The sequence below is a fragment of the Nicotiana attenuata genome, unplaced genomic scaffold (genome assembly GCF_001879085.1).
Source record: "Nicotiana attenuata strain UT unplaced genomic scaffold, NIATTr2, whole genome shotgun sequence".
Taxonomy (NCBI): Eukaryota; Viridiplantae; Streptophyta; class Magnoliopsida; order Solanales; family Solanaceae; genus Nicotiana; species Nicotiana attenuata.
This window is the reverse complement of record NW_017671442.1, coordinates 194,459-206,532: the sequence shown is the minus strand read 5'-3', so window position 1 is coordinate 206,532 and position 12,074 is coordinate 194,459.

Here is a 12,074-nt window from a genome sequence, read left to right as displayed (position 1 = left end):
TGTAGTCATGCTTCAGTAAATCTCTGTATCTCCTCTAGCATTATGTGATCTATTTGTTCCCTTTCCCCATGATCCTTGTATGCTATCCTATACTGTTGAACTGGTACTTCTTTTTTTAAAACAAATCCCTTATTTTTTGAAAACTCTTTTAAACTACTTCTTCCGCACTTTCACACTACTCTTAGAGAATAGGTTCTGCCCCCTTCGTGTGAGCATTGCTTTGGGTACCTCTGAGTACTCACTGAACTTTGACACACAAGGCTGGTAATCCCACACTGCACCTGTCCTACATTCTTCTAAGTGTTTAGGTGCTGGTATTGGACAGGGACCCAATGGGGCCCTAGGGAGCTTTGCCGCACCTAGACCATGGCAAAGGCTGTGAAACTCGAAGGAAGTGAGGTTGGAAGACTGGGCCTGATTGAAGGCTCCCTATAGAATAACTTCTTATTTTTTATTTATTACTGTACTATTGGTTTGTAATAATTTGTAAATGAACGATTGGGGCTGAATAGTGAACATGGGGGAAGGGAATGCATGTTTATTTTAAGTAATGGGTAGAAAACTTGTTTATAGGTTTTATTTACCTATTTGCGCAATAGATAACCTGCTTAGGGCATGCATTTTCATGTGTTAGAAATCATGTTTTAGGTCATGCACTCTCAGTATGTTATTGTACTCACTTCGTAATTTTAATCAATTAACAACAAGCCAAATAAACTGTCATTACTGCATCGGCATGTTAGAAATCATGTTTTAGGTACCCCTATGTGCATTAGATATCCTGCCCTTAGTACTTCTTATTCGTTCGAATTATAGTGGTTAATTAGCATGTTAGTCTAATAACTTTGCTAAAATATGGCTAAGTGTTTGAAACGTTTCTGCAAATGCATTATTATGCGTACCTTTGAAAAATCAGAATCAAATATGCATGTCCATTCCATAAAATAATCAGACAATGTATACGACGCCTAGGCAAACTCTAGGCCCAATAAGAATTGATTAATCGTGTTTAGGACCACCCAACTTCTTTTAATTTCGAACTCTGACGCTCCCATTCTTGCTTTGATTCGCTGAAGTTCACTCTATTTTTTTTAAAAAAAACTCTGCTCCATCTGGAAACGATTTTGAAATGGTGCACCTATTTACTCTTACTGAGTTTCTGATTTTTATGTTCTCAAATCACTGGGTTACCAACCTCTGCCCAGAATCGTGCTATTTTTGTCTTGTACCTCATTAAATTACTGTTGCTACCTCATTTTTTAAAACCATGCTTTAACTGCTGTTACCTATTCCTTTGTAAAAAACTCCTATCTTTGAGACCTTGAATGTGTTTAAGACGTGCTAATTATGCGTTCGTTTGAGGAGGGATCTGTGAGCCTTTATTTGATCTCGTATGTTCCCTTATGTGCAGTCCTATTATGTATGCCGCTTAGCATTTTGCCTTTAAACTTAAGGGTTCAGCCTAGTCCTTACCACATAGGAATAGTGGTCCTAAATACCCTCCAGGACTTATAGAACGGGACGGGTAATAGCACGCGGTAAGTCTTCGTGACCAACACACGCGTTTAGTAACCTTTACGGGGTGGGAAGGGTAGAATATGGAGATGATGACCGATGCGCTAATATCTCATGTAGCCCCTTTACTAAGGAGCAATTACTGAGTATTGCATTAATGATCCATATTAATCATGAACCTAGGACCCCTCTCCCTTTGTTTGTTTTCGTCTCTTCTTGTAAAGCCATTCAAACCTTTTCGTAAATCTCTGTCTCCCCTACTTACCTTCAAAGTCTTTTTAGCTTATTTGCAATGTTGTATATTTGAATCTTTTATTGTTTATTTGATTACATGAAGTCACAATACAGCATGGCCGGGAACCACACTAGTGGATCTTGAGGGGTGCCTACCACCTTCCCCTTGAGATAATTTCTATCCCCTACCTAAAATCTGGTTTTCCAACTCAAATACCCTTAGTGTCCTAATGCACTTAATCATTAGGTGGCGACTCTTCAATTCCAAAAAAACCCAAATCCGAAAAGGGAATAGAGTTGTCCTCCCAAATGTCGTAAACCTGATTTCACGAGAAAAAGGGGGTGTCGACATTCTGTAATGTTTTTTTTTGAAATGTACTGTATTTTCTGTAGCGTCATGACGTGGATTACGTGTTTTCTTACTGCTCAGCTTTCATTTACTTTTATTACTTACTGAGTTGGCGTACTCACATTACTCCATGCACCTTGTGTGCAAATTCAAGTATTTCTGAACCCGGTAGTGGGTGTTGATTGCTCAGTCGCAGAGTCATTGGAGTTAGCAAGGTAGCTGCCCGACGTTCGCAGCACTGCTTTTCTCCCTCTTGTCTTCCTTAGACTGTATTTAGTACATTTTAGATTCTTAGTTGTGTTCAGACCTTAGTAGATGTTCGTGACTTGTGACACCCCGATGTCGGGCTGGGTTTTATTTTCCGCAGTTGATATATTTCGCTTTATTTTGGGATTTATCGTTACTAATGACTTGATTATGAATCATTGTATCTGTTAATTAAACTTGGGGTTGGTGTCGGCTGGCCTTGTCTTCACGAGAGGCGCCATCACGACCAGGTCTGGGTCTAGGGTCGTGACAAGTTGGTATCAGAGCCTAGGTCATAGGTCTCACGAGTCATGAGCAGGTTTGGTAGAGTCTCGCGGATCGGTACGGAGACGTCTGTGCTTATCTTCGGGAGGCTGCAGAACCTTTAGGAAAAACTTCACATTCTTGAATTCTTATCCTGCGTCCTTGATTTAGCTTGAAATGTAGCCATTTTTGAATTCCTTCCAAGCGTTCGTATGCGCACATGAGCGCTCGGTATCAGCTGTGCATTGACGGCTTGTGATCCCCTGATAGAGGGGCGAGATATGATTTCTGTGCAATGATGTTGGGCCAGTCTGGAGGACTTGAGGCTGGATTTTTCCTGTATTTTGAGAACTGAGGTGCTGATTGTGTGAGCATGTGCTTTTTAAATTTATATGTTTGGTAGTGTCTCTATTAGTGGAAGTGATGGCTGGATGACTATGTGATGAGTATGATGTGTCTGCAAGATGTGTTCAAATGATTTGAATGAGACGAGAAGGGTCTGCTTGAGGGTAGAAAGAACTATTTGGTGCTTGAATTCCATCTTGATATGATATGTAGCCCCAAGTTATGGGTGTGTTGAAGGATCTTTCCATGTTTTCTAGTTTGGGAATGAAGTAGATTTCATGTCGTCATATGAGTCCAGACTCAGGAAGATTAAGTGATTGCATGATGTTTAGGACGGTGGAAGGGTATAAAGAGATGTTAGTTTGAGGCGAAGCAGGTGGATTATCTCCTGCGGAGTGTGCTGAGATTGTGTGATCCCTAGGTTGTTTTGTAGCGGGATCTCTATTACCAGGGAAATATATGTGTTACAATTTGAATTTTGATCGCTTAATAGAGTGGGCTTGACTGTTACGAGGGTGAATGCGAGATTTGCAGAAGATTTGAAGTACTAGATGGTCTGTGTTGCATGAGATCATGAAGAATTTAATTCAATCTTATTATGGTGTTATGGCAGTAATAGAGTATATGAATTAGGAGTTATTGTGTATTTTGATCTATGGCTTTGAGCCAAGTGGGGGAGTGTGCTATTAACTAGTTGATTGCATGGTTGTGTGCTATGTTGGTTCCAGTTGGAGGCGTACTGGTGAATCGGTTATGGCTTACGGAGGTTGAGACCGAGGATGGCTCGAGTAAAGGAAATTTCAATAAAGGTTATGATATGCATTATGGGTGTATGAGAACCGTGGAATGACTTGAGTTGTTATTGGTAAAGGATGTGCGTGCGTAGATCATGAAGTTGCTTGGTTGCATTAAGGTGAGGTTACATTTTGCGGTGTTGGAGTGCTAATGGAGCACAGATCGTTTGGTCCATTTGATCGGTCTAATTGCGGATTGAGTAGAGTGAATGACTCTCGAGAATGGTTCTAATAGGTTCAAGATTTTACATGTAATAATTGAAGATTTCCAAGTTGTATGTGTTGCTAGAAACTAAGGTTGCACTGGAAGGTGTCAAGACTAGTAATATTTCTCTATCATTATGGGGTTCTACATAGCAGTATCAAGAAGGTAAAGGTAATGGCCTTCGATTCGCAGGAAGTCCTTTCAGGGTAGGTATTTTGAATGTGGTGCTTTTGGGAATATTTAAGAGAGAATTCAGCGGCTTATGAGCCTTAGGTGGTGTGGTTTTACATTAAAGTTTGTGGGGCAAGTTTTAGTTAAGGATAGTGATGTACTAGCAAGGAAACATATAAATTTGAAGGTAATTCGGAAGGAACTCAGAGGATTAGGACAACTTGGTAGTAGGCTGGATCGGCATGGTAATGGATATGATTGGTTCTTGGGTGCTTATGAAGTGGTGGGTTTCCACAGGTGTTTCGTGGCAATGCTCTTAGGTTTTGATAGCTTGGTGTAGCTTGGTTGAGTTAGAAGGAGTTAGTCCTGATGGTTCAGTTTTGTGCAAAAGGGATTCGTAGAGTTCTTGATAATTTCTACCACGGTTAGAGATGTATATTTTCTACTGGCATAAGGAGCATGGGATGTATAGTGATTTTCTCCTAGATGGGATCAAATGGAAAAGTTCTTGGCTGGTTGAATACGTAGTTGCTTGTAGTTCAGAGTGGATTATGAAGTTCTCATATTTATCACAGGATGGTATGGTATATGCGGTATGTTGTGTGGGGTTGAGATTTGCATGGTAATGTTACGGTTCAGTTTTGAAAGGAAGGTCATAAATTCTTAGGCAGCATGGACAACTTCAGATGACTAGATAAATGAGATCACTGATTGGTGTGGCTTGATGAGGGCATACATTTCAGAAAGGGCGATGTGTTTGAGTTATGGATACTTCATTGGTATTGCGGCACTATCTTGTCTGATCGACTGTTGATATTCAAGGTTTGCTCGGTGGCACCGAAGAATTTTAGAAGTACCCCTCGTGGGATGATCGAGTATTAGGGATGTGTTCATTCGATTGTTATTGAGCTTATTAGTGATCTGGGGAAATCTATGAGTTACTTTTCCGTGTTGCGAGGTGTCAGGATTTGTTGGTTATAGGCACATGTGGTGCGGTTTTATTGGGGTCTCTCAGTGGAATTCGAGTGAGAAGAGTATTGGGTATTGCTCGGCGGATGGCGTATCGGTTGTGTCCTTTCGGGTTTGTGTGATGTTATGTCAATTGCTTCTCCGTGGTTATGATGATTTGCTTTTGGTTCTGGACATCAATTGCGCGTGGTTGTCGATTTGAGCATAGTGACTTGAGGTGTTTCATGTGGACCAGTGTTTGGATGAGGTCGCGCATTGGAGCGAAGTTATGTGGAGGTATGATCCTTCAGGTTGGATTTGTGTGTTCTGGTTCTACGACGTGTGATGGGTTCTTAGCATTGTGTTGAGGTGGTACTGGTGAGCTTGCGGTACAACTCTCTCATTTGAGTCATTTTTCATGATTTGAGTACGTACTGTTGCTTATTGGTGTACAGATTGCACAAGTTGTGGCTTTTGATGTTATTGATGTGTCATGTCACCAGAGTAGTTGTGTTGGATTAGATGAGATCGTTGGGATCTAGAATGAATACAAACGGACTCGATTTCAGCATGTTGGAAGGATAATATCGATGTTCAGCTTAGAAATTTGCTATGGTCCTTGCCAAAGGAGAAGTGGCTTCACGAATAGTTGATCTGAGATATGGTTATGACTTTCTATGTGTTTCATTTATCATTGACAGTATACGGAAGTGTTTGAATGAGGCTTTATTTGATAAGAGGTTTATTATCGATATTCGGTTGTTCTGAGCAACTGTTGTGATTAGAAGTTATCGCTGCGAGAGTTTGAGCGATGTGGTATATCATGTAATTGCATCTGAGGCTACAGGTATGGTTTGTTACAACTTGTTCAGACTTATTCAAAGTATAGATATGAGATTCTGATCATATAGGCTAGGTTGGATTCAGTTACATTGTGTTATCGAACCTATATGAGATAGGGTAACGTGGGATAACCCCCGGGTATGTGCATGGAAGTGTTACACAGCGATTTGATGGTTTTCGGAACAACTCTGGGCATATTCGAGGACGAACGTATGTTTAAGTGGGGGAGGATGTAACGACCCGACCGGTCGTTTTGAGCTTTTGCATTTCGCTCACCAGTTCTCGGGAATGACTAGCCCTGTGTGATGTATTATGACTTATGTAAATCGTCGGTTTTGGTTTTCAGAATAATCGAAATAAATTTGGAAGAACAGTTATCAGTTTGAAGCTTAAAATTTGAAAGGTTGACCAAGTTTTGACTTGTTAGTATATGACCTCTGATTTGAATTTTTATGATTTGGTAAGCTCCGTTAGGTGATTTGGGACTTAGGAGCGTGATCGGAATGTGTTTTGGAGGTCCGGAGTAGATTTAGGCTTGAATTGGCGAAATTGGAATTTTGGCGATTTCCGGTTGATAGGTGAATTTTGATATAGGGGTCGAAATGGAATTCCGGAAGTTGGAGTAGGTCCGTTGTGTCATTTGTGCGTGTGTGCAAAATTGCAGGTCATTCGGACGAGGTTTGATAGACTTTTTGATCGAATTCGGAATTCGGAAGTTTCGGAATTCTTAGGCTTGAATCCGAGGGTGATTCGATGTTTTGATGTTGTTTTGAGCGTTCCAAAGGTTGGAATAAGTTTGAATGATGTTATGGGATGTGTTGGCATTTTTGGTTGAGGTTCCGAAGGCCTCGGGTGAGTTTCGGACCATTTCTAGGCCATTTCTACTTGCTGGTTTTTGGCTTCAGGGGTGTATAGTGCGTTAGCATAGATCTGGTCGCGTTAGCATAGAGAAAATTTGGAAAAATGGAGTTGTTCTATGCGATTGCTTAGGTCTTCCCGCGATCGCATAGAGTAAAATTTCTGCTGCACTGACCCGATTTTTGGAAGCTTATATCTTACATCTGTAAGGAATTTGAGATGATCCAAAAATGGAAGTTGCAGCCCTTGATGACTAGTTTTCAGAAAGTTAAACCAATTGTAATTTGGAGTTTTGTACAAAAAGTTATGACCATTATACTATAGGCTGTCCGGAAGAGTTGGAGAAGGCTGTTGGAAAAATTTGGTCTACGCGATCGCGGAGGAATGGCCGCGATCGCATAGGGTAAAAGAAGGGCTGGAAAATTTTGTGCTTCGCTATTGCATTAGTTTGTCCGTGATAGCATAGGGTAAATGCCTGGGCAGATTATAAAGTACTCTATTTCGAGGGTTTCGGCCATTTTTTTCATTTTCGGAGCTATGGAGCTTGGATTGAGGCAATTTTTGAAGGGATTTTCAGAGGATTGATATCGGTAAGTGTTTTCACTCAAATTTGGTTAAATACCATGATTATGTCTTTTATTATCATTTAAATTGAGAAATTAGAGTGGAAATTGGGGGAAAATGGAAGAAATGTTTAAAAATTCTTTTGGGGATTTGAATAGGCATTTGTTGTCGGATTTTGATGTTCTTGGTGTATAAGAACTTGTGAGAGCGTAAGGATTCTATTGGTGTGATTTTTATCGGATTCCGAGACGTGGGCCCGGGGGCCGGGTTTGGTTCGAGATTTTTGGTGTAAATTAGATATTTTCGAGCAGGCTTTGTTCCCTTAGCATGTATTGATGGTGTGAATCTGCTTTTGGCTAGATTTGGAGCATTCAGAGGCCGATTCGAGAGGCTAAGGCATCACGGGCTAGAGTTTGGACCGGATAGAGGTAAGTAATGATTGTAAATACTGTTATGAGGGTATGAAACCCCGAATTTCACATCGTTGTGCTATTTTGAGGTGACGCACACGCTAGATGACGAGCGTGGCGTCGTGTACCGTTGGGGATTGTGACTTGGTCCATCCCGTACGACTATTAAGTCGCGTATTTTACTTGAAAACTATTGTTATATTTTGGAAAAATGTTATTGTGTTTGGGGATAAATGTCGTGTCTGGGCGTTGTGCCGATTGTTTGGACCCTTAAGGGCTTTTACTACTGTTTTACCTCATTGTTTTGGTTTAAAGTTTACACTCAGTCATGCTATGTTCTTACTGTTTTCATAACTCGATTTTATTCACTACTTTTGATTTCATAAATGATTTTTGAGCCGAGTACTTGTTTTACTGTCAGCCCGAGGGGCTTGAGTGAGGCCGAGGACCTGTGTTGTGAGGATATCATGGGATCGGGTTGCGCGCCGCAGCATGTGGTACCAAATTGTGATACATGAGAGGCCGATGGCCTGATTTATTATGCCACGAGGTGGCTTGTGATTAATATGAGGCAGAGAGCCTGTTGATTATGCCACGAGATGGCTTATTATTGCGCTTGGGCCGTAAGGGGCCCCTCCCGGAGTCTGTACACCCCCAGTGAGCGCGGGTACCCAGTGTGTGTAATGTGTTGTAGCCCGAGGGGATGTTATTGTTTCATATTGAAGCCCGAGGGGCTGTTCTTGATCCATATTGCCCGAGGGGCGGTTCTTGATTCATGTTATGCCCGAGGGGCTGATTACGAGTGATTGTGAGATAGCCCGAGGGGCTGGTTCTGTGGATATTATGCTCGAGGGGCGGTTTATGGTACATGTTTTGCCCGAAGGGCTGTTTACGTTTCTATCATTTTTACTCATTGTTTTATCACTCGTTTGAAACTATTGAAAGTTGTTTTAAAAAGGAATTTTTACTGAAACTGAGCTTGATTTACGAAGTAAATGATTTCTGTACTGTTTTTTTGAAATATATTGTATTTGCTATAGCGTTATGATGTGGCTTACGTGTTTTCTTACTGCTTAACTTTCATTTACTTTTATTACTTACTGAGTTGGCGTACTTACATTATCCCCGCACCTTGTGTGCAGATTCAAGTATTTCTGAACCCGGTAGTGGGTGTTGATTGCTCAGTGGCAGAGTCATTAGAGTTGGCAAGGTAGCTGCCCGACGTTCGCAGCACTGCTTTTCTCCCTCTTGTCTTCCTTAGACTGTATTTAGTACATTTTAGATTCTTTGTTGTGTTCAGACCTTAGTAGATGTTCGTGACTTGTGACACCCCGATGTCGGGCTGGGTTTTATATTTCGCTTTATTTTGGGATTTATCATTATTAATGACTTGATTATGAATCATTATATCTGCTAATTAAGCTTGGGGTTGGTGTCAGCTGGCCTTGTCTTCACGAGAGGCACCATCACGACCGGGTCTGGGTCTAGGGTCGTGACATCTGGTTAGCAGGTATCACTCCAATCCTGGAAGAGAACATTGGAAAGTCCTGAAGAGAATTTTCAGATACCTGAAGGGAACAACAGATTATTCACTATGTTATAGTGGAAATAATTTATACTTGAGAGGATATACAGATGCTGATTGGGCTGGTGATCGGAATGATAGGAAATCAACATCCGGTTATGCCTTCTTACTTAATGGTGGTGCTATATCATGGAAAAGTAAGAAACAAACCTGTACAACCCTTTCAACAATGAAAGCTGAGTTCGTGGCTTGTGCGTCTGCAGTACAAGAAGTTGTTTGGTGGAAGTGATTCTTTGAGCATTTGGATATTACAAAAAACTCTCAAGGTCCCATGACTCTATATTGTGATAGTCAAGCGGCTATTGCATATACAAAAGATCCTAAGTATCACAGCAAGACCAAACACATTGACATCAAGTATAACTTTATAAGAGACATGGTAGCAAGTGGAGAGATAAATTTACAGTACATTCCTACGCGAAGCATGATAGCTGATCCTTTTACAAAGGCGATATCTAGAGACCTGTTTGAGAAACATGTTATGGCTCTAGGTTTGCGAAGGATATGAACATATTTATGTATTGTAAAATGACTTAAGTATTATAGTATGCTTATCAGTATTTGACTCTTGAATTATGCTTATATCTCATATGTATGTGATGAATGTTTTGTTGATAAAGTGTGGCTCGAGATTGGCTCTCTCACACGAGCAATCACCTCTTACGTTAAGAATCGTGAAGAGATGAGACCTTATAGAACCTTGGATAATGTGAGGTTATATTCACTTGTAGAGGTCGGTCTTGAAAACTAATCAGACTTACGAATTTTACAATTCGATTATGACTTGTTTTGTAAGCCAGATAGATGGTTTGAGGATTATTAAAGTGAGAAAATTGGGTTAGACATTTGGAGGTGTCAAGACCAAGATCTGTACGGTATTGAATGATTAAAAGAATAAGGCACATGCGCCAATATAAGGTGAGAACACCGTAACATGTGTTTCATACTGATGTTTTAAACGTCAATACCACACAAGAGGGGGGGGGGGTGATTTGTGTGGTACCTAATTTTCGCGTTAGAAGAACCTGGTTCTTCTAAGTGTTCTAACTACAGCAGTTTGCGGAATAATAAATACTGAAAATAAAGTGCACAGAGATTTTTACTTGGAAAACACCTGTCTGAAAAGGTGAAAAAAAACCACGATCTACTACTCAGTAGGATTTTCCCAAACTCCACTAAAATCACTGAGCCAAAAACTGCATTTACAAAACTCTTTGTAAACCTAAGGATTAACTCTAATCCCAGTGTAGCACACAGCCTCAACTGTTGCGACACTTTCAAGTTAACTCTAACTTGAATACTCAATATACCTATTACAATTGCTTCTAGATAAAGCTAAAAGGTACAATATGAAAACCTACTACAATTGAACTAGACTTAGAATAAACACAATGATGAAACTGGTTCTTCTATCTTAGTTCATGTAGCTTCAAACGTGCACACTTGTATCTCGCATATGTTGCTTGCAAATCAGACTTGATTTTTTGCTCTCAAATATGCTTAACTTCTGCTTATGTGCATTCACCTGTAAAAGAGAACAATCATTATATTTATAGAGTTAGTAATCAGAGTTTGATAAGAACTCGAATTGTGGATCCTTTGACAATTCGAGTCCAAGAACAACTCTAACTCCTAATCCATATTCTTGATCTGGATGTAATTCTCTTTTCATAAGGAGACTTCAACTCCTTATCCTATATGCAATCTTTTCGATCAGTTCGGAAGATATTCATCAAGATATTGCTACTTGATCTCAAGGACTTATCTTCTTCACGTGCATCTCATGTGTATGGGCCATAACAACTGTGTCTCCTTAGATGAACCTGGTCCTTCACTGAGTTTGTTTGTCATTCTTCAAAACTTCAACTGATCTTGGGCCAACAAATTCCCCCTTTTTGATGATGACAAACTCTGTGCTTTTACTGATTATAGAACCTGTGGAACTCAGCTAAAATATCATCACTCGAAAATTTTTACTTATCATTAAGGGCCAGATTTAATTAGGTCATAAACATCACTGTTCAGAAAATAGACACAATTTCTTTTAAAGCACAATATCTTCCCCCTTTTGGCATCATCGAAAAGTTGCATATGTGAATCCCAGAATATTAATCATTACTCATGGCCACTGGGGCAACTGCAAGTGAAAGCATGCTTTAGATAATCAAAAATCAACTTGACAAAAATAACTATTAAGAGCAGAATCATCACAAAACAAGAGAAATGCAAATTGTCATTGATAAGGCATTGCTTCTACAGTACAGTCCACAAAAAGAAAGAACAAAAACTACCAACCATGAGCAAAAACAAGAAAAATCCCTAATCTGGGTCACTGGGGGTAACTGAAATGGTTCGGAACTAGGACAAAGATGGCTAAGGCTTAGAAGAACTGGAGGGTTGGGATTGGAGTAGGTTGAGCATTGTTTGTAGCATCCCTTCACTCTTTTCCTTTTCTTTTGCAAGTTCTGCCTTCAACACATTCCTTTCTTCTTCCAATTCAGCTACTCGAGCCTGAAGCCTAGCAATCTCAGCATCTTTGGTCCCACATTCTTGCATCAAAGCTCTAACTTTGCTATTCACTGGAGTTTTTACGGATGAACCAGGTTCAACAGGGGCAACACTTAGCAGATAATCACAGGCCTGGAGAGTCTTGATTCCAAAGTGCTCCTTACTGGAGGCATTTTCCCACTTCTTCAANNNNGTGTTTACCTCTCTTGGGTTTTCTTGACTCTTGTCATTGTCA